Source organism: Hyaena hyaena, unplaced genomic scaffold (assembly GCF_003009895.1).
Source record: "Hyaena hyaena isolate Hyena2069 unplaced genomic scaffold, ASM300989v1 scaffold_157, whole genome shotgun sequence".
Taxonomy (NCBI): Eukaryota; Metazoa; Chordata; class Mammalia; order Carnivora; family Hyaenidae; genus Hyaena; species Hyaena hyaena.
This window is the reverse complement of record NW_024080789.1, coordinates 2,223,926-2,237,082: the sequence shown is the minus strand read 5'-3', so window position 1 is coordinate 2,237,082 and position 13,157 is coordinate 2,223,926. Positions and strand designations below refer to the sequence as shown.

General features: G+C 49.8%; 1 protein-coding gene and 1 long non-coding RNA gene across 3 annotated transcripts in view; one reads left to right on the top strand and one right to left on the bottom strand.

The window, feature by feature from the left end:
- AFAP1L1 (actin filament associated protein 1 like 1) overlaps nt 1–13,157 on the top strand; it is a 61,630-nt gene that overhangs the window by 9,190 nt on the left and 39,283 nt on the right. The gene's annotated exons all lie outside the window — the stretch shown is intronic.
- Nucleotides 2,025–6,845, bottom strand: LOC120236589. 2 transcript variants are annotated; one of them, XR_005529713.1, is made up of 4 exons: nt 6,658–6,845; nt 5,001–5,146; nt 3,079–3,148; nt 2,025–2,456 (listed from the first exon to the last, which is right to left on the bottom strand). It is a non-coding gene; the product is annotated as an uncharacterized LOC120236589 (long non-coding RNA). The 2 variants fall into 2 exon arrangements; XR_005529712.1 differs by lacking the exon at nt 6,658–6,845 and having other exon boundaries at nt 5,001–6,557.

Below are 13,157 nucleotides of genomic sequence, written 5' to 3'. Positions count from 1 at the left end.
CCTGAGAAGGAATGTGGCTTGTGGTAGTATATGAATGCAGATAATTTTTGATGTATTTGTGATACTTATCTTTTTTTGACCACTCCACTCTCACCCCTCCAAGGGAAGTCAGTGAGAATGTTTATCGTGGCTTTGCCCTCTGTTGCATTTTAAAGTTATTTCCTGGAATTTACTTTCAGTAGATAACTAAAAATTTGTGGTATATATATATAAAATATACATATTTTAGTAACCCCATTTTACAGATGAAAAAAACGAGGCTTAGAAAGGTCCAGTATACTGATACAGCCCCACCTGCCTCCAAACCTGTTTTTTACAAAATGCGGGAGGGTCATCCCCAAGTCAGTTATAGGAAGGACTTGCTAGATAAGCTACAAGGACTTACTAGGTAAAGATTTCAAGGTGGAGGCAGAGAGGGTGGCCGGAAGCAGAGGAGGGAAAGGGGCCAGACAGCTGGCATGAGATTTTATTTCTTACCCTGCACTCTCCGCCCGCCGTGGTCCTCAGAGTTCTAGTGTTGAGAGTTCAAGAAGCTTCCACCCCCCCCACCCCGAACAAACCAAGAGGGCCCAGGCAGGTCTTGTCCTCCACCTAAAATTCCATTTGGGGAATCCCAGCCTCGCCCCGAGTGAGGGTGGAGGTGCAGAGCTGGCCAGGCGCGATTAACCTCCCTGGCGCAGCTGTCGGGGCACAGCAGGGGCAGAATGTGGGGCAGAATGTAGCACCACATTGCAGGCATTCCAGCTGTGTCCTGCAGGAGGCAAGCTCCAGGGCTTTTTATAGCCCTCTAAGAACCCAGGGGAAAACTGATCTCTTGAGAGAGAGAAGCAGGGCACGTGGCTTTTCCAGGCACCATGCCCTCAAACGTGCAGTCCCAGATGCCCACAGTTCAGATTAGGCTGAGAGTCGTGGCTAAGCGAGCTGTGTGGAGCAGTGTGAGCATGCCCGCTGTCCCGGAGACAGAGATCCCAACCAAACCCAGTTCCTAGACTCCCCTGCGTGGACTTTATAATACTGTCAGCTCGAAGTAGTATAATGCAGGGATCGGCACACCACCCCTGTGGACCAAATCCAGCCTCCCACCTCCGTTTGTAAATAAAGTTTTATTGGAACACAGACCCACCCATTCTTTAGGTATTATCTCGGTCTACAAGACTGAGTTGAGTAGTTGTAATAGAGACCGTATTTGGTGGCCTGCAAAGTCTAAACTATGGACTGTTTGTTCCTTTATAGAAAAACTTTGCCAATCCTTGGATTAGACTATAGAGAGTTTGGGAGCATCTCCCTAGAGCACTGTGGTAAGAAGGATCCTAAGGGTGTCCAGACTAAGAAATGAAGCTCTATCCTTTGGACCATACAAGAGTGTGTATTTAGGACTAGTGTTGGAAGGACCCCAGAATGCCATTTACCCATGTTTTTCAAACTACTTTGAGTCCCAGAATCCTTTTGCAAACAAGATCTTAAGGAATACAGCTGCTCGGGTTGAAGTGGGAATGAGAACAGAGTACAGCTCATTCCATCCCTCCCACTCCCAAGGAAGCTATATAGTTCCCATGACTCCACTAGGAAAGCGTTTGAAAATTACCTATCTAATCCTATGTCTCCTGTTTTACAACTGGGGAAACTGAGGTTCAAGAGGCAGCATCTTGCCTAAGGCATATGATGGACCCCGGGTTGGCTTTCCACAGAACTACTAACATGGCTGTGAGGTATCCACAGGGCATAGAGGCAATCTCTGCCAGGGAGAAAAAAATGGCCATTGGCCGTGGGGGCCTACAAGCCGCCATTAGTGAGTGGGAGGCCGTGACATGCCCTCTCTGACCAGCAGCCCACAAGGCTAATCAGGGCTGTAATGTGGCCAGAACACATTGCTACTACCCGCCAGGCTTCACAGTGGTTAAGCAAAGCTTGGGAGGTTTTTTTTTCTTCTTCTTCTGAGAACACAAGAGCCAAAACCCTACAATGAAATTTGCATTGGATTTTATTTTTTAAAAAAAACATTTATTAATATGGAAACACATCTTTTAAAAATGAGAATATATCTTACAGTTGGTAGATCAATTAGTTACTTTTCTGTTTGTTTTTTCCCCCAAAAAGCTGTTATTCAACAGATAAAAACATCTTTAAATCAGTGCCATCTTAGACTGGAGAAATTATGATAATTTATGCTGCAGCTTTCTTTTGAAGATGGAATCAGATTTATTCATTTGTAGAATAAATATTTATTCTTCCTGCCCATTCTTGTTGAAGGGTTTTCTGAGAGCAGATGCAGCTGATACGAAACCAAGGGGAAGTGTTTTTTTTTTAGCTCTACTTGAACCCCGAAGAAAACTGATCTAGGAGTGTGCCGAGAAGCCAGAGAGACTGATCGTGTTTCCTCACCGCCAGCCAGCAACCAGGTGCAGCACTGAGGGGTTACAGAGGGGGGGCTCAGGGTCCCTGAACCCCAGGGGCTCCTGACAAAGCAGAGAAAGTAAGATTCGATCACCAGTGCCCGTGACATGAGGTCCTATCTGCTCAGTGCCCATCAGAGAATATGTTACAAGGACCAGAGGGCTCAAGGGACACTTTCTAGCCAGGAACCTCAGAGACACTGAGGGAGGCAGCTCCCAGGTGGAGAAGACGCCAGAGTGGAAAGAAGAAAGGCCCAGAAGCGTGCTCAGGGTACAATGGGGTGGGCCATGCCTGCAGCCCGGAGAAGCAGGTGGAGGTCAAATGGAGCCTCCGTCCTTAGACAGAGTAGGGCTTTTTCCTCCAGGTTCCCAGCTGGGTGTGTCCCAGTCCCTGAGAGGCTGGTTGCTCAGATTTGCAGCTAATAATAGATGCAGCATAATATGGGAGCTGGGTGCACTGGACGCGGTGTCAGGTTGCCTGGGCTTTGAATCCTAGCTCTACTCATCCATTTAATCCCCCCGAGTCTCAGTTTCTTCAACTAAAAATGGAGATAACAATCACCCATCTCCCTGTGGGGATAATTGGATTCATGCACGGAAAGCACTCAGCGAATAGGAAGCATTCAATTAAAAAAAAAAAAACCAGCTAATACTTAAAATACAGGTTTGTAAATGATCGCCTTACTTAATGAATTCGAATGGAGTCCCAGTTCCGTCCGTACCACTTTCCCTCTGGCTCCTGGCTTCTGTCCATCCTGGGAAGGGACAGAATGACGGAGGAATTAGGGGTAAGCCACAGGGAGACAAGCAGCACGTGAAGGTCTGGTGTCACAACGGAAACTGGCGTCAGGGCTCTGGGGAGCTATTGACTTGTGAGCAGAAGGGGGATGATGTCAGTGTTGCCATTGAGGGAAATGGTTAGAGCCAGCAGTGACAACAATGTGACAGTTTGAAAGGAGAACATTGGAAATAAGTGACCAGTGAGGAGCGGCCCATGAGCAGTTTACCATCAACTCACCTTCGTGTTTGAGTTAAAAACAAGGAAATAGAAAACTTCAGACTCCATCCATTTTCAAAATGAGTTGATTGTGTACAGCCGTTGATCTCATGTGGGAGCAGAGATGTTTGTCTGGGGCCCTTCCCGATTCAAGACACCCCGCCCCAGGACCTTCTACCATCATTTCCTTGGAGCCTGGCCCCAGCCCTGGAGGCGAGAATCACCCCGAAGGTCTCCCAGAGTCTGCCCCAGGATGGCTGGGCTCCCTGTGGACTGAAGCCCTGGGCACCTGGTCGGGACCCAGACCAGGGCTGGCACTGGGAGACTTCTGCAGGCAGGGGAAGGGAGGGGAAGGGAGGGGAAGGGAGGGGGAGGAGCTTCTACCTGGGTGGCAGTCAGGGTGGGCCTTGTGGGCCTGATCTTTAGCCCCCCACCTAGAGTGTCTGGGCGAAGCCCCGGGTGACGCTTATGTGATTTCTAACAACACCAGTACAATAACCAACCTTTATAGAAGGGCTCGGGCGCTGGTATAGTTCCAGCCCTCCCTGTACCACCTCTCTTTGCGCCCGCCACCGCCTCTGAGGGGAGCGCTCTCATTATCTCTGTGTCACAGAAGAGAAGTCTAAGGTGACATCACCTGCCTGGGGTCCCCAGGCTAGGGAAGGCAAAGCCCAGGTTTGACTCCAGGTGTCCTTCACAACCATTTGCCCAACGCCTCAATTCCCCACTGCACTGGCCCTTTCCCCACCTTCCTGCCAAAGGGCTGTCAGCCCCTCTTGGAGGGGACATCTGCCTCTCTTCTTCGTTGAGATTTCCAGAAGTTCTATACAGTAAACCTGATAGTGTGGTCTTAGAGCCACCCCCCCCCCGGTCCCGGTCTGCCTCCCAGTGCCCCCCGGTGCCCCCGGTGCCCCCGGTGCCCCAGGGAACAAGTTTGCTCCACTCCCTCACCCCACGAGTCCGTCTGCTCTTGGAGCTGGTTGTCAGAGGCAGGATTTACAGCCTTCTCCCTAGTCTTTGGTCCTTCTCTGAATTCTGGGTTGTCAGTTAATGTGTACCCAGTGCATCTGCTGTGTCCCCGCTGCTGTGCTGGGCACCGGGCCACAGTGGCGCCATCTCTCCCCTCATGGTTCACAGTTTAATGAAGAAGAATACTAAAGTCACCTGCTCTGGAGGGTAGAACAGGATGGCCTCACCTGTCTAGGAAAGCAGGACAGACCTCTTGGAGGAAAGGGCATCTACACCAACTCTCAAAAGCGGAGTGGGTGCTATCTGGAGAGTGGGAGAGACTTTAAATAACAATAAGTTAACTTGGGATGCATCAGGCATTGCTGTGAGCACTCTCTAACACTCCACTGCATCCGCACAGCAACCCTGTAAGGTGTGGGTATTATCCTGGTCCCCATTTTGCAGATGAGGACACAGAGAAGTTAAGCAACCTGCCCAAGGTCACACAGTGAGTCTTTGATAGCAGTTGGAGGAGAACAAGCCAGGCAGGAGAAATATCATGAACAAAGAACACTGGGGTGGGGTCTCAGATATTAAAAATAGGTAAGAAATAGTAAAAAAAAACACAAAAAACATTGAACGTGACAAAGATAAACACATACTGTGTTCCCAATAGTGCAGCCTGATGGCAGCTACAGGTGCTTTTCTGGTTCCTTCACAGGCAGAGGCTTCTCTGAGCTGTCAGCCTCATCCTTGGCCTTCTGAGCGGGAGGGCTGTTCAGTCACATCTCTTGAATCCTGCAGAGTTCTGTTGTTTGGGAAGAGGGGGAGCAGATAGCATAGATACGATCAGTCACAGTCTGCTGACTGAGAAAACTTCAGGGCTCCCACTTTTCACAGTGTCAGACTTGAGTCTCACAACAGACCTGAGAGGTAGAGAAAGGCAGTTGTCATTAGTCCAGTTTAACGTCAAGGAAATTGAGACTCTGAAACATGAAGCAACTCATCTAAGGCCACACAGCCAGGAAGTGTGGAGCTGGGGCTGGAGCCCTGGGCTTGTGGCTCTAGATTCTGTGTTTTCTCCTCTATACCAAAAACACAGTGGACAGTGAGAAGCCAGAACAATTCCTACCTGGCCCTTGTGACCTCCAGAGAGTTCCTTAGCCTCTCTAGGCCTCAGTTTCTTCTCAGTAAAACTGGGATAAGAAGAGCTCCTACCATATATGGCTGTCGCAAAGATTGGATGAAGTAACAGGCACAGAGTGGCGGCCATAGAGAACATTCCCATAATGGAATATCATACAACACAATGAACGAACACGACAGACAGCAATATGGGTCAATCTTGGTAGTATAATAGTAAAGAAAAAGTCGCAAAGGATTACCTACAATGCTATACCCTTTTAATAAGGTTAAAAACAACCACAGATTTTTTTTTTTTTAATTTGTGGGCGTACCTCGTTGCACTAGCACTAAACAGAAGGAAAAGCGAGACTGTGACAAATAGAGCATTCAGGATGGCAATCAGCCCAGGTAAGGGAGGCAAAAACATGGGATCATAGTTATATATCAGCTACAATCCAGACCCTGGCGTTTGCCGTGAATGGTAGATTTGTGGGTGCTTCCTACATTAGCAAAATGACTGATTCCATAAGTCAATAACTACATAAAAGTGGAGCATGTTTGAACTAATGACAACAGTGTCTCATGAAGCAAGGATTAGGATTAACTCAATGTTTATCCACCTGAAGTTCTATTTATAAAAAGAAAGAAAAGTGTTAGGCTCAGGGCCCAGCTCTTGGGACCTATTCAGTAAATGCTCCTTGTCATTCTTGGATATCTTGATTATTATCTGCCTTGTCTGCACACCCCCACCCAGAGGTCCTCAGTGTCCGCCCCAGGCTATTGGTGAGATGGGTCCTCAAACTCAAACTTCTCAGAAACAGAAAGGCCTGCTATATGCAGGCCTCAGGCCTGGCACCCATCCTGTGAATGGACACCCGTAGGGAAAGGTCATGAGGCGCTCACTGCAAGGGTCTAGCAATGGTAGAGCACCGCTGCTAGAAGAAGGCCAGAACATACAATACAGCAGCTGAAAGCATAGGCTCTAGAGTTAAGTCTAGGTTTGAGTCCTGGTTCTGCTGGCTGTGTGCCTTTAGGCAAATGACTGGGCTTCTCTGAGCCTCACTTGGCTCATGCGTAAAACAGAGGGTAAAAATGTACCTACCTCACAAAGCCGTGTGAAATTAAGTGAGGTGATCTATGCAAAATGCTTAGCACAACATCTGGAATATCACTTAGGAGCTTAAAAAATACGACCTGCTTTTATCATCGGGTATCCCAGGCCACTCCCAGGACTGCGTCGTCTGTCCCCCCAAGCACCTAGTGAAGGAGGTGGTGCGGATTGCCGCAGGAGGAAACAGCTGCCATCTTGCGTGGGGGGCGAGCCTGTGTGTCACAGTTTTCCACTTCCTCCTGGAACCATTTCCTTTGTGAGCTAAATAGGGAGGAATCTGCAGACAAAGGAACAATTCTGGGAGAGCCCAGCCCCACAGCCAAGAGCTCTTTCCTCGGAAGTCAGTTGCTTGGCCCGCCCCCTCCTGTCTGGAAATGGCTTCCCTGGTGGCCCAGAGTGAGGCTCCGCTGGTGGATGATGGGGGCCTGGGCAGAGCTGCTGCTAGAAAGGCCATTTAAGAAGCAAGGCTTCCCTGAGCCTGTCACCCAGGCCTGACTCGTCAAAGAGAGTCCCCAGAAAGGCCCCCATGACCTGCTTCCCCACTGACCTGCCACCTCCCTGACTTCTGGCCTCCCTCCCTGTCTTCCCGAAATGACCGTTGATCAGAGAAGAGTGCTACCCGACCATCCATACTAATAACCCCCACGATTTACAAACCCTTCCCCCTCCCCCCGACCCAAACTGACAGGTTGGCATCCCACAGCCCTGCTTATAGGAGAGGAAGGTGACGCTCAGTGGGGTGAAATGCCTTACCCCAGATTCCACACTGGCGGGCGAGAGGCATAGCTCCCAACCCCTGAACTCTCCCCTTCCTCTTGCCCACTTCCCTCCCTTAGGATTCTGTATTTCTGGCCCGTGGAGTCAAACCTGCACCATTCTCTTCAGCATAAAGGACATTGGGTTTCCTGCACCAGCTGCAGTGAGCACACGCAGAAGCCTTCCAAGGTGCCTCCCCTGCCCTGCCTCCCACGGGAGCTATATTTAACTCCAGGAAGGCAGTCAGCACCGAGGCCAGGCATGGGCTCTTGGCTCTCTCGGTTGCTCCCTCTTCCTTCTTCCCCAGCCCACGTGAGCCATGGTCTTCCCCCAGGTCTCTGGGACAACAGGAAGTGTTTGTTTTAGTGATCAACAATGCAGGTCCGACCAGTGCAGACCATTGTGCCCACTGTTTGGGCTTCACTCGGTCTCCAAGAGAAGCGCTTGTGAATTCAGAGGAAGGAAGTGGGACATCCCCAGGGCCCCGAGGGGGAGATCTGCAGCAACCTGGAAGAGACCGGTGGGGTGGGCAGGGGAAGGGGAGACTCCTGCACCTGCAAAGTGAAGCTGCTGGTCTGCAGGCATCACCTGTGGGTGGGGGGGGCTCCTCTGCGGAGTTGACCCAGAGCCGCCAAGAAGGAGCCCGGGGGCGGGCACCCCCGAAGAGCCCCTCACTGCTCTTCTTGTTCTGCAACCTGTACAAGGGGCCTTGCCCACCTTGTCCTAAGAATTAAATTGTGTAAATGATCCATGTAAATCTCTTACAGCAGACGATGACATAGAACGGCAATGTACAATACTCTAAATTGCTAACATTTTCTGAGAACTTACTATGTGCTGGACGCCGCACTAGGCACATTGTCACCCTTCCCACTGATGGAAGTACATAGGCTCATAGGTCACGGGTGATGTACATGAGGCCCGGGGCAGTTACATAGGTGGCCCAAAGGTGCACAGCTAGGAAACAGGGGGGACAAGACTTGAACTCAAGTAGTTTGGGTTGCTTAATATATGTCAGTCATGAGTATTGCCCAATTTATATGGTAGGGATCAAAATCCATCGACTACAAAATGTGCATCACTACATCTGTTGGCAGCCAGACTCACACGAGGGTTACAAGCTCAACCAAATAGGGTTTGGAGAGCTTAGCCAAGTAAGAAACTGGACTTCTGCTTCCTTTTGTTCCTCAGAACTATTGTTACCTAGTTTTTTTCTTTTTTTAGGCATCTTTTTACTATGCTGGTCCACTATGATAGACATGGTTTTTAAATCATATTGACTAGGGACAACTGGGTGGCTCAGTCGGTTGATTGTCCAACTTCTGCTCAGGTCATGATCTCATGGTCCCTGAGTTGGAGCCCCTCACTGGGCTCTGTGCTGACAGCTCAGAGCCTGGAGCCTGCTTCGGGTTCTAGATCTCCTTCTCTCTCTGCCCCTCCCCCACTCGCACTCTGTCTCTGCCTCTCTCTTTCTCTCTGTCAAAAAATAAACATCAAAAAAAATTCTTTTTATAAATAAAATAAATTGTACGAAATAGCTCCTAGACTGTCAACTCTTAAGTTTGCAAGCTTTCATTCATTCCTCAAATACCTGAAACATGCGCTCTGTGTCAGGCGCTAGCAAAAGCTGGTGCTGTACCTGCCCTTGTGGAGTCCAGGCTCAAGTGCGGGACACTGATGTTGATTGAAGAAATACGTAGTTAACTGTAACATTCCACCATGGCCCATACCGCAGGGAGAGCAATGCTACCCTAGGGTAGGGTAGGAGGGGGACAGATGTAATGGAAAAGATGGGAAACTTCTCTGAGGCAGTCCTGAGGGATGTGAGAGCTGACGAGAGCATTACTGGATGGGAGGAGAAGGGGGTTGTGACAAGCAGAGGGAACAGCACATGCAGAGGCCCTTGGTTGAGAGGGTGAGGAAAGGAGCAGGAAGACAGTCTGGGGGAGGTCTCTCTGGCAGGGCTCACAGAATTGGGAGGCCACCAAAAAGATTCCTCTCTGTCCCTTCCCTCCACCCAAACTCTGAGGTCGCACCCGCTAAGTGGACTGCTTTCCTTTCCAGGGCGACCTGCCCTGCCCCCCGAACAATGGGTCACACCTCATGAATGTGCTAGCTTGTTAAAGCACGGCATACAGAAAGTCATCTCTTGAAACGTGATCAAAGACTATGAAAGTAGCACACTGGTTCTTTCTCCAGCTCAGGAGCCTTTATGAGAGGGGAAGTGGGTTCTGTTGCCATTTGGAAAATAAGAAAGAAAATTTGAGGAAACAAACAAACGAAGCATGTGAGTCCTTTGTAAAAACCATGTACTGACAACTTTCCTGTTATTCATGTTTAAATCAGGCTCGTTGCATATTCTCTGACTTTGAAAACAAAGAAGGATGAGTTATCATTGTCCTAGAGGCTTGTCAAATAAGGAAGGGGGAAAGAGAAATTATCTCCCCTCCTCCCACTGCTTTTCATTTACTGAAATTGTAACTTGCAAGCTGTTTCCAAGTTTCCAAAGTCTAAAAGGAACCCAGGAATGAGATCTCACAAGTCAGAGCGCCCACTGGGCTGACCAGGTAGGTGCCCAAACAGAGGTTATTATTCCCGTGGTTTGCAGAAGGTGAATTATTCCCTTCTCTTTCTGTTATGGAAATTAGACTCTTTACCTTTGAGATCTCTAAATAAATCCAACCTTCCCTGTGTTAGAACCCATACAGGCTGTGATAAAGACCTTTTGCTTGAAGGCTTCGTTCAGGCTGTGTCTGGTGTACAGAAAGGAGGCAGTCCTGGGAGCAAGTGACAGAGTTTTTCTTGCCTGTGGCTTATTATCTGCTCTGTGCCGTCTCATTTTGATTTAAATTAAATGGGGAGGGTGGAGGAGCAGAGAGAAAATTGATCTTAGTTGGGTATTCACCAGCAACAATAAGCACTTAACGGTCTGATCTTAAATACATTTTAAAATAGATTTCTAATTTTATTTGGCAGACTTCTTTGCATCCCAAAGAACAATTATCACCCATCTTGGATTCCTGAGCCTGTCTGTCCCACTTAGTGAAAGATTGAAGTTTTATAAACAATGATTAAACCATTTCTTCCTGTGTTTTTTTCCTCACTGGAATTCACTGTACCTCCCCAAGGCTCTGCTAAACCAAACAAGATCAATGAAATGTATTCGTGGTTCTAAATAAACCTCAGACAAAAGATAATGCTGCCCTGATGCCCCGGTCGGTCCTCAGAAAGCAGACGGGATCCAGTCCAGGAGTGACGATAGGAGGGACTGGTTAGGAATTGGTGAACGAGATGCATCCTGACTGGGGACAGCAGGGCCAGGATTCCCCTCCCACTGGAAGATGTCCCCCGACCTGGTATGGGGGTCCTTGGGGCTGTGAACTCTCTGAGCAAAGGGACTGCACCACCACCTACTGCCATAGGTACCCTAAGCTCAGTGTCAGGTCCAGCGCCATCAGTAGTCAATGTGGTGAGACTCACAGGGTCCCCCCGGTGTCCTCCTGTCCCCAGATAACCCCTCCTTTGTGCCCCCACACCTGAAACCCCCTGGATGTCACCTATGAATGGTGAGGCACCTGTCCAGTTCACTGAGCCCCATATGCATGGCTTCATTTCATCTTTACAATGACCTTGTAAACCAGCTTCTGTGATTACCCCACAGTCTCCAGATAAAGAACTGGAAGCTTAAGAAATCTCCCCGGGGCCACAGGTGGACATTGGGCACAGCCTATGCTCCTCACCATTCTTTGACAACCCAGCTAAGCAGCAGCAAGCTTTGTGTGAATTTAACGCTAGGGACTTTTATTTTCCACTCTTGTGTGTCCACGGTTAAGTCAGACAACCTCTTGGACGCTCACTTTCCACGTCTTTAAAATGAGAAGGTTGCACTAGGTCATCAGAATTTCACCATCATTAAATAAATGCTTAGCGGGCAGCTGGTAAGATTGAGACACAGTTCCCGTCCTCACGGAGCTTTCCCTACACGGCTTATGGCCGATCTGTCGCCACATCCTCTCTGACCAGTGCTCTGGAGTCTGCGTGCTTCCAGGGAGTATCAGGAAACAGCACCCATAACGATAATGGAGCTGTGATTGAGTGAGCGCCGGCCCAGGCACAGCGTGACTGCCGGGCTCTGCCAGCGTAGGCATTTGGCATCCGACCGTTGTCACGTTACAGATGAGAAGGCCAGGGCTCAGAGCTCCCTCACCTGCCGTCTCTGTACAGCTCGGAAGTGGCAGCTCAGGAACTGTAATGGAGCCCGTGCGACCCCGAGGCCCTAATCACCGTGCTCCTCTAAGCATGCTTCCTGGCTCCGGAGCTCTTATTCTCACCTGGACTTTTCATTATTTCAAAAGTGGTGTCTAATGATAACCTTTTAGGAATGAATGAGGAAGGTCTTTCCACGCTTCTTGTGTTCACGGATGTGCCTTGTAGTGTGTGTTTTCTGGCAGAGCCTCTTTCAACGGTTGCATCTTGGAATCGCCCAGAGCACTTGTTAAAATGCAGCTTACTGCGGGGCAGCTGGGTGGCTCAGTTGGATAATCATCTGAATTTGGTTCAGGTCATGATCTCATGGTTCGTGGGTTCGAGCCCCGCACCGGGCTCTGTGCTGACAGCTTGGAGCCTGGAGCCTGCTTCCGATTCTCTCTCTCTCTCTTTGTCTTTCTCTCTCTCCTCTCTGCCCCTCTCCCACTCGAGCCAAGCCAAAGAAGGAGGGCTGGGAATCTGCCTTTCCACCAACCCCCTTAGGAGAGTCTTATTCTTGCTAAAGTGTGAGGCTGCTGTCCTGGCCGTCTCTTTAAGCCCTGGCAGAGCCACTTGCCAGTTTAATTCTTTCCACATGAAATTCTGTGATGGTTTAAATCCCCATAGTCTCGGCTTTCTGGCATTAAAGATGAAGCCACGGCAGAAGGCACATCCACATTCCCTGTGCCCGAAAGCCAGCTCTGGAGGAGAGAGTTCTGTACTGTCTTCAAAGAGCCAAGCACTGGCTGAAAGCTCCCGTGTACCCACCAGGTGTAAAGGTGTCTCCGGGCTGAGATCCTGCTGTTGAGTCATGGGTATGCTTTGAGGTGCTTGTTTTTCTTCATGTGATCTTCACAGTTAGGGCTCTAAAGTTCACAAGGAGGCCCGGTGGACAGAAACTCACTGAGCAAGAATTTCAGCCCCACAGTAAGGGTCTCCATGCACCCAGTGTGGGGATCCTTGGTCAGGAGGCCTGATGAAGTCGTGGCCCAGAGCCCTCGGCAAGAGGGCTTCAAGGGGCTTCTTGCCTTTTTCCTTCCCCAGGCCCGGCCTCCGCTACTCTGAGCCCACGTTTTCTGGTGGAGGATTCAGGCACATGGTGCTCACCTTGAAGTCAGACAGACCTGATTTCAAGGCCTGGCCTTACTACTTCCTGGTTGGGTGGCCTCACTTCTCTGAGCCCCTGCTCTCTCTGTGGAGCGCAGTTAGCAACACTACGTCCCTCGTTTGCTGTTTCTGAGGATTAAATGAGAGGGCGCGCCCTAGGTACTCTGCACACGGTAACTGCTCAGCCCTAGGGAGTGTTCTCGCCAGTTCACTGCCCGTAGGCTGAGCTTTCCCCCATGGCTCATGCCCCCTTCGCCAACCTCACTTTAGAAAATGCTGTGTGACTCCCTAGGCTGCCACCTGCTGCCTGCCGGGTCCTTCCTGGCTCCAAAAAGCCACCACCGGCACTAGGCATTTCCTCACTGCGCATCTGCTCCTCCCAGCTTTGCTTGGCTCCCTCCTTCTCCTTTGCTCCGCCTGGGCTCTCATGACCATGCCTCCATTAAGCAAGAACAGTTAAAAGTCAGGGTCCCGT